The sequence below is a fragment of the Copidosoma floridanum genome, unplaced genomic scaffold (assembly GCF_036245765.1).
Source record: "Copidosoma floridanum isolate Cflo_tuat_1 unplaced genomic scaffold, Cflo_Japanese_pri ptg000027l, whole genome shotgun sequence".
Lineage (NCBI taxonomy): Eukaryota > Metazoa > Arthropoda > Insecta > Hymenoptera > Encyrtidae > Copidosoma > Copidosoma floridanum.
Window position 1 is genome coordinate 9326304 of NW_028321904.1, and position 25779 is coordinate 9352082.

General features: G+C 35.5%; 1 pseudogene; it reads left to right on the forward strand.

Annotated features, from left to right (window-relative positions):
* Window positions 1–6513: 6513 nt before the first annotated feature.
* Window positions 6514–7294, forward strand: LOC149373768 (uncharacterized; annotated as a pseudogene).
* The last annotated feature ends 18485 nt before the right edge of the window (window positions 7295–25779 follow it).

Consider the following 25779-nt stretch of genomic DNA (forward strand, 5'->3'; position numbering starts at 1 on the left):
GTAAAGATAAAACTTATATACATTGTTAGTGCGTTTTCTGTTGTGTACATCTTTATATACATACATATCTATATTACTATTGCTGTATATTAATTTTTAGTGACTTGATAAGGACTGCCTTGGAGTAGTCGAAACGTCGTTTTTCAAATAAAGTCAATTTGAACAGCATAGCCCTTAGTACTTGTCATTATTTATTGGATAAATCTTGTATTTTTATTAGCTGGGTTAATTATCTAAGGCATCTGAACTAGCCCTGTTATAACATCATAAGTAATTTTAAAGGAGCAGGAAGAAATACTACGAATGTAACTTATCAAACTACTACATTCAACATCTCAGTTAGTAACTTTTAGAAAAAATTTAAGCCATTAAAGATTTTAATTAAAAAAATTTTTTGAATAGTATTAAATATTTGACTATTATTTTAAACTTATATTCTGTTAATCTGTCAAAGATATTTTATTTTACGTACGTGCTTAATAAACCAGTCATAGTAAAATTTCTCACATTTCTCCATCCTATCTATAAATTTCACGAATTCAGCTACCGCAAGAGGCAGGCTATACTCAGTTCACACAAGAATCGTACACAATTTTTTTGTCTAAAAATTTTCGAACATGAAATACTTATTGCCCACATGCTAATAAATAATAGTGACGAAGTATTTTATTAACTTTCTTGTGCAAATTATTTGGGCCTGAATTATTGGAGTTTGATTCTCAGATAATGAGATAATGTCTAATTTTAATAGGACGTACACAAAACGTACGTTGATTTACGCAAAAATATTGTGTTCATGAAGATAATTATGAAATATTTTGGGGTCTTGATTCATAAGCTTGTGCAAAGGATTTCGTGTAAAAAAATTTACACTCAACGAAAATGTGAACAATCCCTTGTGTGCATTAGACTGCCCCATGAAATGACCAATGAGAATTATTTTACTCTAAACGCTAGCAAGAGTTTTTCCAGTAACTTGAAAAACAATGCTCTCAATACATGGGTCTTTTTGCACCAGTCAAATTTTTAAAAAATTACGGTAGCTTAAACTTTCCTAGAAGTTGTTTCGTGAGTTAAATGTTGAAAAACCTTCCTAAAGTGAAGCAGACGATGAAATAACGGTGGTAAATTAGTAGTACAGATCAATGTAAAAGACAGCAGATAAAATGTATTATAATCTACTTCATTGCTAAATATTTGTTTACAAGTTGTTATTTTATATCAACAACCTTAAATCTTCAACACCTTACCACAAAGAATCTATGCGACCCTTGCAATGGCAAAATGTAGATATTTTATGTAATATAGTCAATAAGTATAAAATAAAGAGCATTAAACATATACACTTTCTTAAGTTATAAAATGAGACGTTGCTTTCCAAGCTGTGTATACTATATTTGAGGGATTGCCAAAAAGTGTTAAAAATATGCTCGTGGCGGGAAAGAGTTATATCAACACAATGTATAAACCAGTGGGCAGTAGTAGGTGATTGGGTACCTAAATATGAAGTTATACTTCTATAAAATTGAATGGCAGTGTATATATGAATATAAATATCATGATGTGGCAAACCGACGTCACAGTAAAAGTATATGTTTAGCAGTAGCAGACAAGAGGAAAGGTGGTACGATGCTTACTAACCCTACGTTATCCAAGACTCATGTACCTGCACCTGTCCCTACTATAGGCAGCACGGCCAACCCTCGACCGTGCGCAAAATTTGGTGGGCGCTCGCGCGCGCATGTGTGTGTGTGTGTGTGTACCAACACATACAGGTAGCTAGGGCACCGAGGCAGCACGAATAGTCGAGCTGGCAGGAGGAGCACTCTCGCTCTTGTCTGCTTACTGTCGCGTCGTGACATGTTATTCTGAAGCGATGATAACCTCGTTAGCATGCGTTTCTTCGGGCGTGTGTGTAAAGAGCATTTAACGTTGTACAGCACCGAGTGGCAGCAGGAGACGCAGCAACGACTACCTGTTGGAGACCTGGTCTGCTGCAACGACCTAAACACACGCGCTGCCAAGGACTGTTGTGTCCAAGTGCCAGCCACTGTCCGTTTGACCTCCCTGTGCCCATTAACTACACTTGCTGTAGCAACCAGTTTGTGCTGTTAAACTGCCACGGTAGGCCTGCTCCTGAATATCTTATCCCTTACCCTCTAAGCATTGTGCCGAGCGGCAACTGCTGAGCCTATACCCGTGAAGTTGAAGGTTGACGCGATCACGTAGAAAGTCAGATAGTCGGGTGATATGCATAGTTGTTAGAATCAAGTAATAGTTACAATAAATATAATCTCTGTTAATCTATGAGCTTAATGTTCTCTTAAGTTTATATAATTATCCACCTCATCCCTTCAGTTCGTTGATAAAATAACCACATGCCATGCCTCGCTACTTATAGGTAAGTATGAGTGAGGCACGACATGTTACAATATATACCTTCTATGAAATGATGTTGTGTACGAAGGTGATAAAATTATTGTTGGAATGAGTATACCTATGTTAACTGGATGTCATTTTGATAAATATTTTAATATTTAACAAACCAACAATTATTAACAATATCTCACGTAGATAGGAAAAGTTCAAATGAAAGCCATAGCAAGACGTGCTGGTTACATCTCTAACGTCACGTTCACATTTGTTACATATGCTCCCACACTCATTTCTAGTCCATATTTAATACTCATAATATATTTGTATACTGAAGGTTAAGAAAAAATAACATGTAGTACCGCTTTATCTTCAATAAGAGAGTATTATATGCCAGTAAATGTACTTCAGGATGTTCATCACACATAGGTTTTTTTGACAGATAATATTCAAACATCAAACGTATGTTATTCGAAATAGCATAAAAAATAACCAAAAACATTTGCATACCGTTTAACTGCTCCTTTTTTTTACATGTTTTACATTTAAAAGTACTAATTTAACATGCAATCTTATCGAAGAATCGCGTAAAACTGCATTTATGAGGAAATTATCTCCTAACTTTTGTTGTATGGTTATTTAAAAATTTAATTGATTCAATTTAAAAAATGTCAATTATTTTTAGGTAAACACACATTCATACATACATTTTTAATTTAAATTCATACTTTAGACTTAGTTTTTAAGTGCAGTTTAATTTGACCAGACTAGTAAAGCAGTATACACTATACACACATGTATATGTATGTATACATGTAAACGTATTCATAAACACACGACAGTGGACATATGTTATACCTTCAAACATATCTTTATAGATTTGATTATTACTAAACAATAAAAGATGAGATTTTCTTCAATTGCTGTTTACAACAGTTTTCTGACGATCATAGTTTTTTCTTTAAAAATTTTTTTTAACATGGAGGAGCAAGTTAAGGTAGTCTATTATTTTAGATATGAAAGTTATATCATTACCTACAATATCCAGCAAGTTTTTTTACCGGGCAGATCTGGGCAACACTACTTTTTGTTCTAAACGAATTGCATTTTCGCGAATTTTTTTAATGAAAACTATCTGGATGTGCTACTTTGTTTATATCATATACTTTTTTATTTAGTACATTTAAAAATATTCTTATACTCTACAAACCTTTTTAAGATGATTCCATTTTTCTGACTGCAATTATTTACAACTTGATTTTCTTATTTAGCCAGCGACATACGCATCAATATCAATAAATATAAACTTTTCACCAGAAACGAGAAAAAGTAAACTTCCAACTTTGATTTCACAAGCCATGGAAGAAAATATAACCTTTCGTGACTGATTTCTTACGGGTACAGGTGTTCTCAAGCCAACCTAAGAAAAAAAAGCCTATCAAAAAAAATTTTTTTTTAATTTTGGCCAGCTTTTTTGGATAATGTCCCACTGTGGAGCAGTGGAAATGCATCTGGGAGCTCCATGACAAAAATTTCAATTGTGTTCAACTCGCAATTACCGCAAATAACACCACACATAAGATGTTATGCTAAAATTAAAGTGCATATGTACTTTTATCGTATTTTTAATGAAATAAGTTATAAACTTCCAAACGTATTGTTCCAGAAATAAAAAATAATTTTAAAAAATCTGTGAGGAAGAATTTTTTTTTCAAGACTGTAATATATTTTTGAGGACCCAAAGTTTCTTAGCACAGCATTTAAGTTTTAGGTCTTGGAAAAAAAATTTTATTTAGTCTTCACTGTACAAGTAGCCAGCGAAAAAAACTCACTATAATTTCCTATGATTTTATTAATATGATAGGCTCTCCGTAAATATTTATAAATATATAAGTACTCATATTACATCCTTCATTTTTTAATTAGAAATTGTGATGTCAGATACGACTACAATGACCTCAAAAAACCTTTAATCACAGATTTTCGTACATTTTCACAACGTTCTTTTTTTTGGTTGCCACTTTGTGTACGTTATTTTTATTTTTTTTTTTTTTTTTTACCGGGTTACCGCAACAGCCTACTGGCCTAGTCGATGGGGCCACCCGCTCATCACCTATGAGTGAGGGTGTATTGCCGCGTCTACTTTCCAACCCTTTTACTAATATTATACCTAATCCATGGAAAAAGTGCGAGTATCTCCGGTGAAACACCCTGCCAGTTAAGCTGATACTCTCTACACCAATCGTGCATCGTGTCCACTCGCCACTGTGTAGCCTTTCCCTAAAGAGGACTCCACATTTCAGGACGTCCACTCCTCGCTGGTTAAGCTAGCGCTCTGTGCCAAAGCATCGGATCCAGGCTAAATAGTATCCCTGGAGAAGCCCCATATTTCAGGGACCACTCCTCGCTGGTAAGGCTGGCGATCCCTGCCTGGCGCATCAGATCCAATAATCCTTACCTCCTAACACTGTTTCGCATTTACCCAGGCCCGAAGACCTGTGAAGCAAGGAAAAAATTCTGGAATTACTCCGAAGGACAATTCCACGAGAAACCCCGCCCCGAAACAGCCGGGGTTACATAGGAACTTTTTCCGATGAAAACAGTTTTTTGAAAAAATCTGAATTTACTGGAAATCGAACACACGACCCCTAAAACAGCGTTGTATCAGTAACAAGAACGCTTACCACTAAACTAACGCCGCTCCTTTGTGTACGTTATTTTAAATATTGTAATTCTAATATCAGATTCATGTTCAGCGATCTCAAAAGACTGTGTGGCCCAAAAATGATTGATTTTAATCACCTTTTCACTTTTTTGGCTACCATATAAGATCTGCCATTTTAAATTTATAAATTTTGACGTCCCAGTACCTGGACTCAGGGTAACCTAACTCTTATCTTCGAAGTCTCTGCGCTTAGAGAGACTGGAAAGTACGCTACTGGTCGAAGAATACCTCGTCGTCGGGTGATCTTCCAGATAATTCACCTTTATCACTGGTCGGGGATGCAAGCCTGGAAAATCCTTATTCTGTAGATTTGCCAATGAAAGGAACCACTGCGAAGGAGGCTAATGATATTTCCAGCAGATGTGGTTTCCACCTTCCGAGATGCCAAGTATGAGGTGGTTGAGAAGGCTACAGAAGCCTGTGTGGCTCACTGGCCACATGTTGTGCTAGATGCGCGCTTATGGATCGTGTGACCTTCACTTTTCTCTTGTAGGTAGGTAGTTGTCAAGCGCGCATTTCTCTCTTTGTTCAGTAGGACTCGTTAGGAGGTGGCACATTTTGTTTTCTCGTTTGTATGTACATACTTATAGGTTATAAAAAAAATACCACTTAATGGAAGTAGAATAAAATCTAAGAAAATATGTGGTAATAGGTAAGGATTCATTTGAGTATTCAGCTATTTGCATTGTATGCAGATATTTCTGCATAATAAGCCAGTTTGTATGATGACAAAAAGAAATTTGATTCTAAAAATCTTCTTAAAACGTACATCAACACAGCTAGTGGAACTTGTTTTTTGACGTTTTTGAATCGTATAAACTCTTTTGACCTGTATCGCAATTAATCCAGGTACAGTTTTTTATTATTTTTTTAAACACTCAATTTTTATTTAGCCTTTCTTGTAATTAAGTGCCCACATTTTCTAGTGTAGACAAGCTTTTAATGTAAATAGTTACGCACCTGGTTGAGGCTACGTCATCTTACGATTATACAGTTTTGTAAAGATTCACATAGTAGCAACTTCATCTTCGCTTAATAATCCATTACTAAAGTGTGAGTTAAATCAGAGATATTAACGTATGTGTTATGTAAAATAATAGAATAATCAATTTCATAATTTCTTTTTTTTTCTTTTTTTTTCTACTTGTTGGTGTTTATTGCTGAGAGAAGCTTGCTACTCAAAAGTTATCCTTTTATTCGTGCAAAGTAAAATTTAGTTAATTAGATGTGACATGGACAACTTAGTAAAAAAATATTTGCACATGAATTTAACGAATAAACAAATATCTGCTCTATTAAAAAAGGAGTGTGTTGTGAAAAAATTAATCAACAGCATAAAAAAAATACTTATGAGACTTGGACTGAAGAAGAAAAAAAATTTTAAGTAGAGTTGTATGAGAGATATATGTTTTTCAATGTATCAAGAACTTAACGAAGCTGGTATTAACTTGTGTTACCAATCTCTATGGAGGAAAAAAAAATTCTTCGATAGTGAAAAGAGATACAGTATAGGATATTCTTAAATTAATTTATCCTGGTGGTCTGTCCAATAAACTTTGTGACCGTGTCCGGTGAATGAAGTACTTGAGTTCTGGCCCAAAATACATTTGGCTCATTAATGGTTCCGACAAACTAAAACCTTTTGGTTTTGCAATTTATGGGTGTGTAGATGAATTTTCAAGATATATACTTTGGCTTCGTGTTGCAGCTACGAATAATGACCCCAAGGTTACAGCTTATTACTTCTTAACGACGGTGTTGGAGTGTAATTGCATCTCTATAATCGTAAGAACGGATAAGGGAACAGAGAACACTCTCATTGAAACTCTTCAAGTGTGCTTACGTAAAAGTCATGGTGACGCAGTATATGGTAAAAATAGCTACATTAAGGGGAGAAGTGTCAACAATCAGCGTATTGAATCCTAGTGGGGTCAAATGAGACAACGTTCTGCTGATTTTTTTATTCAACTGTTTAAATGTCTTGCACACGAGAACTTGTTCGACGGTTCAGAGTTCCATAAAAACTGTCTGAGATATTCATTTAGGACTCTTATACAAAAAGAATTAGCTTTGGCTTAACAACTATGGAACGAGCATCCAATTAGACGACAAATAGAACAAAATCAAATAGGTGGAAAGCCTTATATTTTGTTTAATCTACCAGAAGATCAAGGTGCGATGTGCGATAGATTTTAGGAAAGATGAAGATAGGGATGCTATTATTGAATTGCGTGAGACATTTATGGTACAACCTCAGTTAGTAAATGATAACTTCAAAAATATGATTGACGAACTATTACCAAACGAGAGTACGCCTAAAATCGTAGATGAAGCTATAGTGTTGTACAAAATGATTATAAATACATTTAGTAGTGTTCAACTTAGTGAATTACATTTGTAAAATTGAGGTTATAATTCTTCAGTGATTGTGCATTACATATTATGTAATACCTTAACACGAAAAATAAAATACATTGTCAAACCATTATTCATTTTTAGTCTTTATTACAAAACTATCATTTAAGTTCCACAAAACTATTAGGAGTTCTATACAATGTACTTTATAATAACTTTAGTGTTACACATTTTGTTATATTATTATATTATAAATATTTAAGTACATGCAATTCATACAGCAGTTGTAACTGACTTTTACGCAACGTTTTATACTAAGTAAAAAACAAAATTTTCTAATGTAAAAATGATTGAATCAGACCCAAAATTGAATATATCAGCAATTGTGAATTCTTGTTCATCACAACTTCGAGCACAATATTTCAAACTTTCATATACTACTGAATTACAAGTAATCTTTCTTATGAAACATAAAAAAAAATTATAGATTATTATTCATGCAACAGATAATACATTTTTTTTTAAACTAATGAATGTTGCACACGTTTTCTCTACTTTGAATTATTACACATTGTACTTAACATTAATTCGTACACAGGAACCATCATCGAAATACTTGTACATGATTCACGTTGTACAAGAATTGTTGCATGCACAAAAAAAAGAGTTTTGTACCATTAAAAATTTTTTAAGTAACCCTTAATGTATAGTTTTGATGTTTTGGTTTATTCTCACAAAACAGCTTTTATCTCTCTTTTAATATTTTGTATATATTCTCGTGGATATAAAGTAGGTATTTACGATACCTTGAAGCTACACATTTCTGATATTCGTACTGAATGGTTTCTTTTGTAAAATTACACGGTACAGATTACATCTACAAACAAAAGTTGAAACTGGCAAATGCAGGATAGAAAAAAAGTGTTTGTTTTTTTTAATATATTTTCTAGGATAAGAAAATACAAGCGTCATCGAAAATTGGTGCTTTCACTATAGCTTAAAAATAAACGGAGAAAACGATAGTTATTACAATATAGTAAATAATAAATAAAATAAAAAATTAATCGTCAGAATTTTTTTGCAAGTACGTACAATAACTTGCGAATCTCTCGTGCATATCACTACAACTGATTCTTTTACTAGGCTTGTAATCAAAACACTTGCGCGCAATTGCTGCAATCCCTAAAGGAACTGCTATCATACTTGGCTCTAATTTTTTTTTTTTATATCATTTCCAGTGCTTTTACGTCCGCGTCAGGCCAGATCTGTTCTCCACTGAAAACTTCTACAATTACGCTGCCTACAGCCCAGAAATCAGAGTAAATTGTGGCAATTTTATAATTCAATAACATTTCCGGACACATGTATGATACAGTGTCCTTCGAGGGCGCCTATCAGCTGTCGTTAACAAGTCTTCAGGCTAATTTTCTATCTGGCTCAGACCCATATCGTCCGGATTTATTTAAAATTTTTTGTTGACTAGTATGTTTTCGGGCTTTACATCTTTGTGTAAAAGAGTAAAATTTGACTTATGTAAATATGATATACCTGAGCACAATTGCACTCAAATTTTAATTTTATCAATTTCTGAAATAGTAGAAAACATTCCTTTATAAAAGAAATCTCTTAAATTACAATAACCAAACAACTCCATCACAAGAAAACAATAAGTAGTGTCTCCGTAATCAGCTAACAATGGAATAATGTTAAGATGTTCAATACGATCCATTATCATAACTTCTCTTTTACTTCTTAAATGTTTTTCTTTGAGATTTTTTCTGACCATTTTTACAGCTACTTCGGTATGATTCTAAAATGCCTTGAACACGCTGCCAAATGCGCCTTTGCTGATTGAGAAACTAGAAATTGTCGTGTCTGTCTTTTTGATTACAGGTACACTAATACGTACATCTGATCAACAATTTTGGGTGACTGCTTGTACAGCTTATTTTCCTAAGTTTAGGCCAACTTGCAAATTATTTGGTAGCTGGTTATTTTGGTCCCTGTATTTGGCATCATTAAATCATTAACACCTTCATGCTCCCAGCCCAAAAAAATCTCTTTTACTTGAGGTGCGTCCTACAATACATAAAAATTTATTTATAAAAAAAAAAAGAAAAAAAAAATTTCACATGGCGTAACCATAACGTAAAATTAGTATTAAAATTTTTACCACTTTCTTCGTTACTTCAGCATTTTTTTCATGCAAGTGTTTCTTGATGAAGCTTAAAATATGTGGTTTATATTTTTTTGTGCTTGGTGCTGTAGAACAAATAAAAAATGAAAAAATAATTAATCAATAAATTACAGTATACAATTTCTTGTCAGTGCTAACAGAGTCTCAACCATTCATTGCATTTTTATGTCGGTATGTACGTGTGTACAGAATTACAAGAGAAACTACAATTTTTATTTATATATGCTGTAGTTAAAAAAGTTAGTCTTACACATCGCGAGCCATTTATTAATTTAATAATAAAACTACTTTTTTCTAGAACTATGTAGCTGTATGGCTGGAAGGCATTAAGTTGATTAGTCTTCAGTCAATGTTTCGTTAAACATAGATTACTTACTCGTTCAATTTTCACTGTTGCAAATAATGTTAAAAGCTTTTATTCTTACAGGTACCTCAAAACTGTCACCAATTTTACCAACACCATACTTAACGCCACCGATTTCGTAGGTTAATCCTGTAATGTTAGGAAAGTAAGCTTTTAAGGTGGATAAGTTGATAAAGTGATTCTTGACTGGCAAGTGAAACGAAGTTTTCTCGTTTGTTACACAAACATGATCCATTGTAAGCTGCAATTGGTATCTGGACTACAAACAAAAACAGAATAGGAGAGCTGTACGTAGATAGCTGATTTGTTTTACCTACAATAAGCGATCCCTACAATTGCAAAAATTTACAACATTACTATAAAAACTGCAATGTAATACTCCAAACTTTTTTTCGTTAAAATTTTTAAACATTTCCAACACGAAGCAATGGATAGTATAGAAAAATATCTTGTCATCAAAGCGTTCCCACTTGTTCAGATAGCTTTGACCAGGTGCGTAACTATTCACATTAAAAGCTTGTTTACAATAGAAAATGCGAGCACTGAATTACAAAAGGGGTTAAATAAAAATTGAGTGTTTAAAAAAATAATAAAAAACTGTACCTGCATTAATTGCGATACAAGTCAAAAGAGTTTATACGATTTAAAAACTCGTAACCGATGAAATTGTTCATGAGGTCAAACTATAACCCAAATGCACTTGCAGATATATGAACCTAATAATTTAGCAAATCGAGGATCCTTCAAAGGAGAATTTCTGAGATGCGTGGTTGTAAACGGGCCTTGAAATATCAATTAGATGGTTTCATGTGTTTACAGCTTACGTACGCCATGGTTGAATATATTTTTTATTAAAACTAGTAAAAATCTTCTATCTTGTATGGACTGCCTTAAATTAATTTGATTGTTGGCATTTAAAGCCCGACTAAAATATGAGATGCATAAACTCCAATACATATGAAGTTTGAACAAAAATAAAAAAAAACTCAAATTACAAATCTGTACCTACATTAAGTGCAGTACTACTCAGAAAAACTTTCACACATGTAAGAACTGTGCAAAAGGCTAAAGAAAAACAAACGATAAAGCATTTACGTAATAATTTAGCAAATCGACTTCGACAATCTTTTGAAGGAGGATTTCTGAGATGCGTGGCTGTAAATGGGCCTTGTAACATTAATTTCGTGGTTGTATGTGTTTAGAGCTTTCGTAGGCCATGCTTGTATAAATTCTTCATTTAAACTTATAAAAATCTTCCTTCTCGTTCGGACAACCTCGATTAGGTGTGACTGTTAGTTTTAAAAGCTTGTTGAAAATATAAAACGCAGGCAATGAATTACAAAACAGAATAACTAAAGTTTGTATGTAAAAAAAAAAATTTTTTTAAATAAAATAAAAATCTGTACCTGCATTAATTGCAGTACAAGACAGAAGAGTTTATACGATTCAAAATCTCATGACCGATGAAACTGTTAATAAGATCAAACTACAACTCAAGTGCACTTACAGGTGTATTTACGTGAAATTGTAGTCAATCGACAATCTTTCGGTGGTAGTTTTCTGAGATGCGTGGCTGTAAATGGGCCTTGAAACATCAATTACATGGTTTCATGGGGGTACAGCTCACGTAGGCCATGCTTAGATACGTTTTTCATCGAAACTTGTAAGAATCTTCTTTCTGGTATAGGCTGCCTTAAATAAATGTGAGTGTTGGCATTAAAAGCCTTACTGAAATATGAGATGCATAAACTTTAATACAAATGAAGTTTGAACAAAAATTTAAGAAAAAGGACTAAAATTAGAAACCTGTACATTCATTGAATGCAGTACTTGTTAGAAGGTTTTTCACACGAGTAAGAGCTATCAGGAAGGCTAAATAACAACACCGGTACAAACAATTGAGCATTTACGCAATAATTAAGCAAATCGACTTAGACAATTCTTCATTGGCGGTTTTCTTTACTTTTGAGTGATCTGTCCTAGGAAATGTCAAAAAACAAGTTCTACTAGCTGTGTTGATGTACGTTTTAAGAAGATTTTTAAAATCGAATTTCTTTTTGTCATCATACAAATCGGCTTATTATGCAGAAATATCTGCATACAATGCAAATAGCTGAATACTCAAATGAATCCTTACCTATTACCACATATTTTCCTAGATTTCATTCTACTTCCATTAAGTGGTATTTTTTTTATAACCTATAAGCATGTACATACAAACGAGAAAACAAAATGTACCACCTCCTAACGAGTCCTACTGAACAAAGAGAGAAATGCATGCGCGCGCTTGACAACTACCTACCTACAAGAGAAAAAAGAAGGTCACACGATCCATAAGGGTGCATCTAGCACCATATGTGGCCAGCGAGCCACACAGGCTTCCGCAGGAGGATAAGTTTAATATCAGCCACTGATAAGGCAGAACAAGCCAAGGAGATGACAAATGATGTGATAGAGAAGGATTGTAAAAGGCTGAAAAAAGAACAGAAGCAAGCAACTGACAATACGTATAAAGTTTTAGTTCAAGTCGTAAGATAGATGGAATTTATATGTTTTGTTTTTAATTGTACTTTTTGATAGCTAGGTTGTAATGATAGTTGTGATAAGAGATAAAGTACGTGAATACTTTTATGAATAACTTAAGCTAGTTCTTCGTAGTTCCTAAAATTCGCGAGCTGGTACGTTATTTCTTTGTGCAAGGCTGGTTCGCATTGAGGAACAAGGAATTTTTGTATCCGCTACAGTGTCACGTCTAGTGACGTCTATCCACTGTCAGTAACAGCTACATAGCGTCCGTTACCTAGCAACGACACTTACGAATCACTACTGACGCTAACTCAATCGGTTGCTTGATCACTAACAATTTAACATATCAGCTCTTTGATGTCTACAGCGTCCAAAATCAACGGCTGGCCTACGTCACGCCTCTTCCTGAAATACGCTAATTAAATTTACCTCCAATTTCTGACACATGCGGTTCTGCCTGCAATTATTGGTCTTATCTAGGATTTGTATGAAGCCGTGCTTTGTAGGCTCTTAAGTCAAACCACCTCGCTAAAAAATGTTTTTTTTTTGCAACTTCTTGCGATGAATATTATTGCATATGTTTTAAAGATACATGCAATGTGTATATATATCCTATTTAACTAGTAATTACCGATCTCTTTTAAGGTCTTCGTTGAGTGAACCTCATTGAAAAGCTATAAACAAGTAACAAACTTGAGTAAGCAGGGCAGTCCTTAACAGTTTACCGACACGAACTAATGTTTACTTATGACTATCAAAACGGCTGAGTTCCACACTATAAAGGTATTTTGAACTGCAACGTCTCTGCCATGGTACCAAAAGATGTTGGAAAAGAGCATTACCACTATATGGAACTTATTAGAGTCGTGTTGTTTTTGTCTCGACCAGTCTAGTGTTATCACAGCAGACCAGAAGAGATCACGATGAGATATCTAGGCAGTTACGTTTACCAAAACTTAAGTCAAAAAAGTATTTAGCTTATCCGTCCTTTCAAGGTCCATTTAACATTTAACTAATTTGTCAGCAAATGTATGAGAACTTACAAAAATTGGAAAAAAAAGGCCAGGGCTTTTGGGGCGTTTTAGAGCTTAATAAAGCCTAAAGTTGTAAGTAGGCTAATTAAAAAGAAAACTTTAAATTGTTTTAACTTATACAATTCAAGGCGTCAAGAAACAATTTATAAAGTAACAGATCAGCTTTTTATTGTGATTAATTTCATTATATATTTGTATTCATAGTGGCACTGAAAAATAAAAATTTAGAGGGGACTCCATGTTTTTGTTGTTCTTGTGGTAAATTAAAAAAAAAATCAGGTGTGGGTTGCAGGACCCACGACAGATGTAAAACATTAAAGAATATGTTGTGGAACTTGGTAGTATTTAATTGTATCAGATAAAAATAATAGTTTTCGTCAGATAAGTGCCATCGTCTCCAGGGCTTTTTTGCAGCCTGAGGGACCTGCGGAACAGGATGCGAGGGACGTAAGGCAGCCACGGAGCAATGGCTCTTATGTGGCGAATCTTATTTTTTCTACTGAGCTCACACCGGCCTTTAAAAACGTGTATGATAGGAGAAGTATTTATTATTTTTTACTCTAAATAATGTTCATTTAATTTTTTTATATTAAAATGACATTTTATTTGGAAATATGTATTTTGACCAGTGAATATTACAGATTAGAAAAAAGCAAATTACGATTATGTTTAATTTTTATTTTAGTAACATGTAAGCAACGAGAACAAGAAAAAGCAATAATAGACGGCAAAGAGTATCGATTGCACCTACCTACACAAAGGTATATAAATTAGTTTAACAAACGTTCGTGTGTATAACTTTCTGTGTCTCTTTTTGGATTCGGGAACCTGTTTACTGTGGGTTGCGCATGTGCGCGAATTTCACTGGTCTGGCTCTGTACTAAAGACGGGTTAAGATAGAGTTTGTATAAACACAGTTAGAAGAAATCGGAAAAATTTTGCATTATGGTCAAACTTTTATATTTTAAAATAATCCTATTCACAGAAAAAAAATTTAATATTTATTACTTATATTTAACAAGCAAAAAATATTTAAAAAAGCAAAGAATAAGGCCTACCTATATGAGTACAATAAAGAGAAAAAGAGCGAGAGAGAGGAAGAGAGCGAGCGCGAGAGCAGACGATCAATGGCTCTCTCTATCTCTCTCACTTTTACAGGTACTGCCAAAATGCCATTTTAATTTTTTTCTTAATGTTTTGTGGTTGTCGAAACAAAATAAAAAGTGCTTTTTAATAAAAAATTTTTTACTCCACACGCTAATATTTTTATTTTTTCTGTATATCAAACCGTTAAAACATAGAAGCAAAACGAACTTTGAAACACAATTTTATACAATTTTGTCATGACTTCACCACTTAAAAAAATCATAACTGTTTCTTCCGGAAACGGTGGGCTTAATTATATACAACATAAGAAACACCCAATTATAGATCAATTTTCTAATTCAGAAGTTACTTGGTTGGTGTCCATAAATAATATGAACAAAGATTGGATTGGCATGCTGCATAGCACAATCGATAAGGTCCCTGACTACCAATCCTAAACATGTAGTTCGATTCTCAGAGTCAGTATACTTTGAAAATTTTATTTACACATGTATAATATGCAATATACACATGTGAACATGCGTATGTATATGCTATATTCATAATACATGTATGATATTTAATTATTATATTCTTTTTTATATAGCTGTAGTTATACAGGTAGTACACTTTACATACGAGAGAGGGGTGGCTGAAAGCGCATGGAGAAAGAGACAGAGAGCCGAGCCGAGCCGACTTTAACCCAAGGTTTTGCCATCTCAAGGGTCGTTCCATGGCGTCGGTCGAACCCCCAAGCGTGTCAATAGATGTTTTACAATAAAACACGCACATACCAAACCAAGCGACTCTAAGTACGTTTTAGATATACTAATATTGTATTATGTACAGAGGTTTGGGAGCAATTATAATATATCTTCAGCCGCTTGACACGTGCACTTTGTTTGCTCTGACTACGTGTGTATGTGTCTGACTACGCGTGCACGTGTGTATGTATAGGCATTATACATCTATAAGTTATAGCTATACCTGCTGCATGCGTAAACAGTTAGAGAGAGGATGGGGAATGCCTTGGTCAAGTTCTTCGATTTATTTTACTCCCTTGTTTGTACACTTTTCCTGTACAGTATACTATCCTGTACACACGTATGCAATGTATATCTACATATTTTTCGTAACGGTTACCACGCATCGCTTACGTTTCTTACTCACCATGTTTACGCGCGCTTATAGATGTTTCACATAAACAACTCTAATCTATATATTTTTAATTATTTTCGAATCCACACAGCCTTAACAAAAAGTTTTTATATACTATATCATGGAAAAGTACAAGTTATTGGCCCCTTAGGCCCTTTTACTATCAACTATTTTACAGCGGAAAAAACGTACGGTGCATTTTAGTATCGTCATATTATATTAAACTTTCTTACAGCTTCTCATTCAACCACAACTGCATTGGTTCCAAACAAAATTTCTTGAATAAGAATTTTTTTATCTTGAGAATTGTCAACAATGGACACTAAACTTTAGAAAATTGATAAACTGAAAATATTTTACATTACGTCTTGTTTGATATCAGGTGGACTGTGTATGATAAAAGGAGTCATCGGATGAGCAGAGATACTCGTGTTAGGTCAGGAATCAGAAACTGGGGGAAGTAACAAGAAACACTCAACTTCTTAACTAGTAATAAGCAAAACTTAAATTAATGTAGGTCATATAATGAGTCCAACAATGTTTCTGAACACTAGCATAGCAATGTGTTACGCAAGTACTGTAATGTACTTTAGTGGTAAGCAGAGAGAGAAGCGTTCACAAAGCTAGTCGTGCGTAGACTGAAATTATCATATTAATAAGCGGTCTCTCAAGGCAGATAAGCAAAGGTATGATGTATTTTGTAAATTGTATTAGGATTAAAAGGTATACCTCTTGTATGGTTTTTACGTATCCTATGTCCCTAATCTCTACCTTCCTTATTTTTTTTCCGTAATTACCATCTCCTATTTTCCCAAGTATGCGAGTCTTTCGTGCGGCCCCCTTGCAAAGTTGCCCTCAGACGACTCAGTTATGTACTTGTTCAAATACGTCGAGTGGACTGTAAAATTAACTGTTGGTTGTTTGTTGTTAGGAAGCCGGATTGCGGGATTTGAGAGGCCGGTTAATTAACTCTTCTACACAGCACTGTTGTTACAAGAAAAATTAACTCTTTAATACATCAAAGTTTTCTTATTACAAGATTAGTTTTGCATCAAAAGCTCTGAAACCAATGTTTTTATTTTGACGAAATTACAATTTCAAGTGAAAACTAAATTATCAAATGCTCCGAAACTTCACTCTTTTTTAACCTTGCACTCACTAGGTTATTATCGTAAATATTGAATTGAACTTAATAGTGAATAAAAACAAAAGAAAAATTAGAAGATAGTTTATTAACAATGCTATAGCTGACGAAATAACGCCAAAAGGCTTCGAGTTTAATATAGTTTAAATATCACTGTTCGTTGTAGAAAACTCACTTCTTTTATTATTAACGACACTATGCTTGATAAGGTAACTTATAATAGGTTAATTTCCGGTCCGTGGCCTTTCATTAGATGTGACAATTAGCGGTGTCTTACAACAGCGAGAAAGCGAACCACGAGGTAACCTTTAACAAATTTACCTTGTGACAAAAGCCAACGTAAACTCTTGCTTATTAACTTGATAGAACTTTGACTTTGTGTGATGTAGAGGAAAAGCCCAAGAGTAAGCCCAGCTTACCCACCTGAAGGCGCCCTGGCCTTGAATCGTGAGAAGGAGCTTTCTTCTCTCACCAAAACTTGGTTGAACTTTCTCGCTTTAAGCTGCGGCGCCCTGGCCTCGTTCGCGTAGAGCATGCGAGACGTCTTGCCTCGATGGTGCGCGACCGGCACTGCCGAATTTTCGCCTCGCGTGGCTCTCTAATCGTCGCACGGCTAACATTACATCGCGTGATACTCAGCGCCTCGTTAATTGGTGCTCACTCGCATTGCCTCTTCTCACCCTCCTTTTCTCGCCTAGTACTCATATCCGAACAGTACTCGGTCATAGTACTGAGTACTACTTACAGAGCGCAGCATTTGTCTGAAGCACTTTTTTATAACCAACAGTGGCTTTACCCGATGGGCTGGCCAAGTGTTGGCTTTTTCGGATGTCAAGCGTTACTTTTTGTGCAGTAGAAACCTATGTTCTTTGATCCACTACTGACTTTTCCACATTTTGAGAAAATTTTTCGACATCCTTAACTCCTCTGGCTTTTAAGAGAGAATCTCCATTCTTAGTGGTCACAAAACTTTAGACTACAGCTCCTATCTCTTAAGGGTAAAAGCCAGTCTCAATGGGCTTAAATATCTCGGTGAAGATTTTTCCTTCCTTAGTTACAGGACTTCTGTAGTTGTATCGGGGATCTTTTTTAGGCCGCTCCTATTACTAAAAGCAACATCTTCCCTATTGCTATCGCTTGTTCTCTTTTTTTTTTGAAGTCACAGCTCTTTGTCATTTTTTAGGGCTCATTGAAGGACTCCTGTTTTGCTTTGTCCGTTCTATTTCCTTCAGGGCAGTACTTAAAGTTATTTTCTGCATGTGTAGATGAAAATCATCCCTTTTTTCTCCCTGCATTGCAATGATGCAAAACTCTTTTTCCCCCGTGTACTGTCGAACTCTTCTTTAATACTTGGTACCTTTCTTATAATAAGAGCTGGTTGGAAATGTTTAAGAGCAGTCTTAAGGCCATCCTTGACGACATTTGACGTATTCTCATACTATTCTTGTGTCATGACGGTAGACTAAAATTACTATTTCCTGCTCATTTCTTAGGAATGTTGTTGTGAAAGTATTTTGAGCAAGAACCAAAGTGCATCTGAAGAAAGGTGAATCACCTGTAAATTACTCGTACCTGCAGCACAATGATGATTTATGTACATGCACGCTGGCCTATGCTGACCGAAAATAAAAAACAAACGAAATAATTTTTGATGCATGAAAATGAAACAACCGTAGATGCAAAATTTCAACTGTGAACAGTTCAATTGACGGGTTATTTTAGATGCGAAAATGGTTTTAGATTATAATTTAACACCACAAAGCTAAATATAAGGATAACTTAAAATTAATACATATAAATAAGCGAAAATAAAAGAAAATGCCAAAATTCTCTCATACAGTTAGAAACAATCCATACACACTACATTGTTAGCAAGCAACAACATTACATATTAACAACGGTAAACTTGCTGAAACAACCTTATTAATTTTTGAAAAATTATCCGATTTTTACCATTCATGTTCGCAGGCTCATGATTTAGCGAGTAACCAATTTAAATCACATCAACAACTTCATAAACATACTGCAAAAGTCTAGTTTATAATTTAGTTAAATTCTAACACTTTTTCAAATGTAAAGGAAAACGGGAAGATTAACCCTTTCTGTTTTCCTAACTCGGAGATGTCGAGAGAGAGAGAGAGAGAGAGAGAGAGAGAGAGTCTGTACTCCTTCGTCCAACACAAGTAACGAAATTTCTAATTTTCCAGGGCACCACAAGTCGACTTCCTCTCTAATGACAAGCAGTGAAAAACATGTTGACTAAAACCCTACCAAAATTCCGTATTATTTTGTCAAACTACCTGTAAATTAAATTATATTAACTCGCGACAGGCAAAGTACTATTATTTTCATCATTATTCTTACTACGAGAATTATTAATATTATTACTATATTCATTATTATTATTAGCATTATTATTATTATTATTATTATTATTATTATTAAAACTACTATTACTCACATTATAATTATAAGTTACTATGGCAACGGCTACCGTTACTGCTGTTTAAATATTAGTATTAATTGATGTGTCGTAACGCACCGATCGTTTATTCACCCAAGCATTAATTAAATTGTTAAGCTATTTTCACAGCTCTTTTTGCAATGAGTTCAATTGAACAAACGAACAGTGTTTAGCATTAGTAAATATTATAAAATATTTTATCTTAATGTTAATATTAAGTTATATTGAAATCCTGTAAAATTTGGATGTAAAAGGGGAAGGAAGGACATCAGCAAGTGAATTGCCTTCCCTTCTCTTGACACAAGGAGGAGAGTGAGCTGGATGTGGGAAGTGCCAATTTCTGAGTGGCTAAGCTAGAGCAGTTCTAGCCAATTGGATTCTCGACTACTGTCATTTTTGCAAGTTTTTTCCCGGCAAGCTTTCCTGCGTCGTTATCGAACGAGCGCGTTACTGACGTCCGCTACTCCTTATAAAATGGCCTGGAGGCCCCGGAAAAATCAGTTATTTTTGTTTTTCACCCTCAAACGATCGACTAAATAGCTAGAGTCCGCCTCTGCTATTCTCGATCCTCTACGAGTGTGGTTACCTCTTCAATTAACACATCTTACTCTCGCGGTGGTTTGCCGTATTTTTTTACTTAATTTCAAATAAAAAGTAAGTGCTGCAAGTTATAATTTTTCTTTATGTTTCTTGTTTCCCTTCTTTCCTTTCCAGTGTGGGCTTAAGTTCAGACGCGAACACCACTTACTCGCTATAGTAGTGGTACCCACAGAGTACTAAGAGGATTTGAGTTCAGACGCGAACACCAGTACTTACTACAGTAGGGATACTATCAGCCCACCGTGAAGTAAATAACTGAGTGCATTATCGAAATCTCAAAAACGAATATCAATACTCGTGGCGGTATTGATAGATTCTAGATGAGTCGCGAATTAAAATACAATTAGCCCCCTTTACGTAACCTCTAGAAACACCAACTTTACTCGTATTGATACTGGTAGTTTCTAAGCTGCAAACGGTCACCTATTTGACACGCCGCTCCATGTCACTTCAACAAACTTTAGGCGCGCCGCGAGTGAGTGTATCGGAATACTGCACAACAACTGTGCCCCCTTTCGCAAACACCGCATTTTATTTAATTTAACTACCCTGTAGCCCCGCATTCCACTTACGTGCTCAGTATTAGTCCCGAGTCATTAAGTGCAGGCTTAGACTCAAAAATAAATCGTAACATAAATATTTTGGAGGCTCTGGAGGGATATCCCTGGTCTTGTATTTCCTTTTCGTGTTTTTCTATTTGCCATTATCTGTACACAGAACCGTACCCAGGCCACTGTAATAAAATACATGCGTCAGAGCGCCTTACAGTGCCCTTGAAACGCATTATTTTGTTGAGAGTCGACCAAACGGACAGCTACCGAGTCTAGCGGTTCTTTTCTATTAAAGTTATTTTCCATTCTCGGTACACAGAACCGTATACAGACAACTCTAACAAAATACGTGCGTCGGAGCATCTTACAGTGCCCCCGAATCGCATTACTTTGTTAAGAGTCGACTGAACGGGCAGCTACCGAGTCTAGCAGTTACTTCCTATGATTTTGTTTTCCACTCTTGGTCTACAGAAACGGATCTAGGCCGTTCTGGCAAAATACGTGCATTAAAAGCACGTTACAGCGCTCCTGTTAGTGCATAGCTTGTTGAGGCTTGACCGAGTAGATAAGTAACCGAGGATAACTTCTTATGCACTATTGTTTTTTACTCTACTTATTTTTCTCAGTGATAGAGCATCGATCTACGAAAGTTCAATAGTGCAAGAAGACAAGGGCTATTTGAAATAGGTTAAATAATCCGAACATCCTCGAACGACCTACCTAAGCAGTCCAACACACAAAAAGACCAGTGGTAATTGTCAACCAGCCACCGTTCATAGACCTTATGATTTTGGTAAACTACGAGAAGTCTTGCACAGGCAGATCTTTCAAGCGACGTCAGAGACTAGCAGGAGGAAGTTAGAGAAGTATTACCGCAAGGTCTGGCGAAATGCGGTAAACAGAGAACAATGAGCGAAACAAGACTCCCAGTTTCACCTTCGCAAGCTGATAGAGAAACACTTGCTACCATGAGGAAGGAATTTTAATTGGCGCACGGCACCGAAGCATGTACCTCCATCCCACCGCGGAATTAAACTATCTTCGATGGAGACGGAGAAGCCGCCAAGCAAGTCCTGCATCATTAGCTATATTCTGCTACCCGCCCATGTAGCAGTGAAATTAGCAAAACCCACTCCAGCCGCACCTACTACAGCTTCATACAACCCGAAGCAACCCGCCATAACTGTGAAACTGGCAAATGTCAGGCGCGAGCTAAAGGCCTTAGGGGAACAAAGGGCTGCTTTGTTGCGTATCTGGGAAGAGCGTGAAGGGGAGCCTTCACCCCCACAGTCGTAGGTCGTATCAGAACTCCCCATCACACCCGGGAAGTGGTAGAAAAGTCAGCCATGACCGGATGATATTAAAAAACAGATATCAGGACATATAAGAACCCTATTTTGATTCGGTTGCTTACCCCAGACACCTACGTATCGCCCGTCACTAATAAGTTCTTTTTGTATACAAACGAAAAATGATCTTACCAATAAAAAAAATGAAAATAATGTAATAAATAAATAGAAGCCATACAAATTAAATTTCCCAGTGACTAATTATATATTCAATAATTTTTGACACGTACAACTCACCCAAAATTTTTTTTTTTCTAGATGTTAAGCCATCTGCAAACAAATAACAATAAATAAAAAATACATATATACATACGTATAAACAAATAAGTAAATAAATAAATTTCTTTCCCCTGGAACAGAGTATTATTGTCAAAGGCTTAGGCAAACGCCATGCCAAAAAGTGACCCCTCTCTCAAAATTTAATAAGTTTGAAAAAGCCGTGCTAAATTTATACTTTGCATCTGCTGATCAAATTTCAAGAGCATTAGAAATACAAGGTAACAGTACCAAGGTACACTTCTGGCATAGGGACTCTAATATAACAGAAAAATCAGTTAATTTCCAAGGTCAAACGATACGGTATTTTGAACTCGATAACGGCTGCATTACCCTGGTAACCTTCGATCCATCCCCAAGGTTCTTAGTAGATGGTTGAGAACAGAAGCGTATAGCTTAGAGTTTATGTGGCCGTTTCCTAGCCCACTTGTATTTGTAAATTTTTCATGGTTAGTATCTTAATTTAGTATAAATTGACCAGTACATACCGGACGTACCAGAAAAATTACTGCTAAAACCCTTTTCGCGGACTTGGCAAGAATATGAGAAGCAACTAGATGAATGTTATATTATCGGTGTCGAAGAACAGTTTTCTTCTAAAGTAGTCAGAGAAATTGTTGAATAAGCCCCAAAACTGCGTTGGTAAAGCAAGCAGTAATACTTTCAAATGCGCCAGTTATAACCATGCTCGAAGTGGATGACATCCATGAGGTGGAAATACACATAGAGCAAGCCGAAGCCAAAACGCGGCATAATTTAGCTATACTAGGTCAATACGCCGTAACATTCTCTAGAGTTAACGATGGACTTAAAGCTTTAAAGCTGTTCAACGAAGACCGCTAAGCTACACGCTACGCTTTATACTGCCAATTATGCCAATCTAATGATCATATGGATGCTGATTGTGAATCTAGAACCATTTACCAGTTATGTAAGCAAGCAGGTCACATCGCTGATAAGTGCAAACCACCCCCTACAACACTTAGCAGTAGTACTACCCCAAACCTTTCAGAGCAGCAGCCGAAAAACAAACCCCTATTATTTGTCGAGTCTGAGACAATGAGGCCACGTGGCCACCAAGTGCTTTTAATACTTAGAGCAAAGAAATATTGGAGGAGCTGATGCGCTACCGGTAACATGCCAGTTATGCAACACCATAGGTCACACTACCTTTAGATGCGCAAAAATAATAGAAAATTTGATAGCTTGCTCTATTTTTAAGGGTCATTAATACGATGAATACCTGCCCAATGAACAAAATAGTCTGCCAAATATGTAATTTAGCCGGGCATGCAGCTATCAACTGCAGACAGCGCCAGCCACCGCCTAACACCCAACCACGTTTCACGCAATGTCGCAACTGAGGATACCTTGTAGTAGATTATAAAACTTGTGCCTACTGTTCTAATGGTGGCCACACCGTATTAGAATGTAGAAGACGTGAATAAAACGAACGCATTTAAAAGGGAAACCGTTCTGGCGTCCAAGTAATGAGTGCGACACTAAGCACTCCCAAAGCATTAACGCATTCGGTGGAAACGAGTCAAATTTGGCAAGAATTAATGCTTTCAAGTTAAACTTCAAGCTAAAGTATGTACCCTATTTAGATTTTCTTCCAGGCACCAAGCCTATAAGTTTAATGATCGATTCGGGCTCCCATGAACATTTGACAAAGCGCAAGAGGCATAGGTGGTAATACGACCTCGTCAACCGGGACAATAACACTAAATGTGCTCGACTTTGTGGTTTCATTCCATATTGTCAAAGAGCCATTTAATATCCCCTACGATGGTATACTAGGAAAAGGTTTTCTTTTAGACACAAGATGCGAAATGAGTTTTGAGCACCAATTATTGAAGTTCCTTGGTTGCGTTACAAAATTCAAACAAAATCTAGATATAGGCCCATGCGAGACTTACTGCTCTAACATCAATGAGTTGCTCGAAAACTTTCTGTATTTTAATATACACAAGCCAATCAGGCAGCTTCTGATGAATACTGGCTCAGAAGTTAGTATAATTGAGAACAGTAAAGCGCTTGAAGGATACCGAATAAATGCAAACGACAAAAGGGTAATTAGTGGCTTTGGAGCAAAAAGAATGGAAATGCTTGGAGGTACCGTTATCAGCCTACGAACTTTAGGAATTACTTTTCAAGTTATTCCAAATGATCCAAAACTACCCTTCGAAGGAGTCTTAGAAGCCGAGTTCTTTACTCGCAATAAGGTTAAGATTATTTTTAGGAACAAATTATTGATTTTACAAGGCGATAGGGTCCCCCTTTTTGAAAAAGTATTTGTGTTTGAAATATTCACATACATTTTTCGTAAATTAAATGAAATAAATGATGTATACAAAAGCTTAATCTATCAGAGTTCACGTGGTATGTGAATATGGTGTGGCTGAATTTGTAGGACTTAACTTAGTCTTCGTATTGATAAAACCTAAAGAAACAAAATTTTTCAAAGTTTAATATTTTACGGAATACTTTTAAAAATCCATTGAAAAAAATAAATTAAGGCTACGGTTTTCTGATAACAAGTATAAGTGGTTCGGTCAATGATGATCATGATCGGTTTCTTACAAAGGCCTACCAAATAAAATACTAAGACCCGTCTCTCATATTTCTGTCCAAATATGTAAATCATCACTGTCAACAATCCACTACATACATACCAAACACTGTCTTTGGTATGGTCAAGAGTTTTGACATTCAACAGCTGCTATATTCTAAAACAGAGTTATGCAGTGATGCATTGGAGAAAATGCAAAAAATAGAGAAGGCTCATACAGAAAAAATAACGAAGCAAGTTTCAAAAATTAATAAATTTATTTATGTTGCTGGTAATAATAATTTATATTAAAAGTTTCATTACTTTAACATAATTATTCTAAATGTCATTTGTAAAAAAATAGCATGCAATAATGTACATCAAATGAATTTGCTTTTTCAAAAAAATAAGGAAATGTTACGTGATCAGATAAAATATAACTTGATTTATACAACGTGGACTTGTAAGCTTAAAAAAAGAACTATCTAATGTCACGAATAACCACTTAGTTTGTGCACTATTACCTTTGTTAAATAAAATAATTGTATGGCGAGGTAGCAAACACAATGAAGAGATCGGGTTAACTAATGTATAAGTTCATTTAACATAATGAATAAAGATTAATAATGATTCTTACGGTTACTCTCATGACACTGAGAGAAGCACTGGCCATAATCAGTCTGCCTAATACTTCCTAATTACATATAATCTGGCTCTCATCGTGTCTCATACGAGTTGTGGCCAGCGTTGGCCACGATGGTCAAAAGTTTTTTGCCAACCGCAACCTTCAGAGCGCTTCTTTATCAGCGTCACGTGTGTCCAAGCTGTGAACTATTGCTATAAACTACATGTAGATGTATACATATGTGTACATCCGCGATAGCTCACATCTTGGCCAGCGGTGGTGCCGATAAAGAAGCGCTCTAAAGGCTGAAGGTGGCAGTTGGCAGCAAACTTTTGACCATCGTGGCCAACGCTGGTCGTATCTACGCCATTCAGTAGGTGTTGCTAACTACAATCAATATA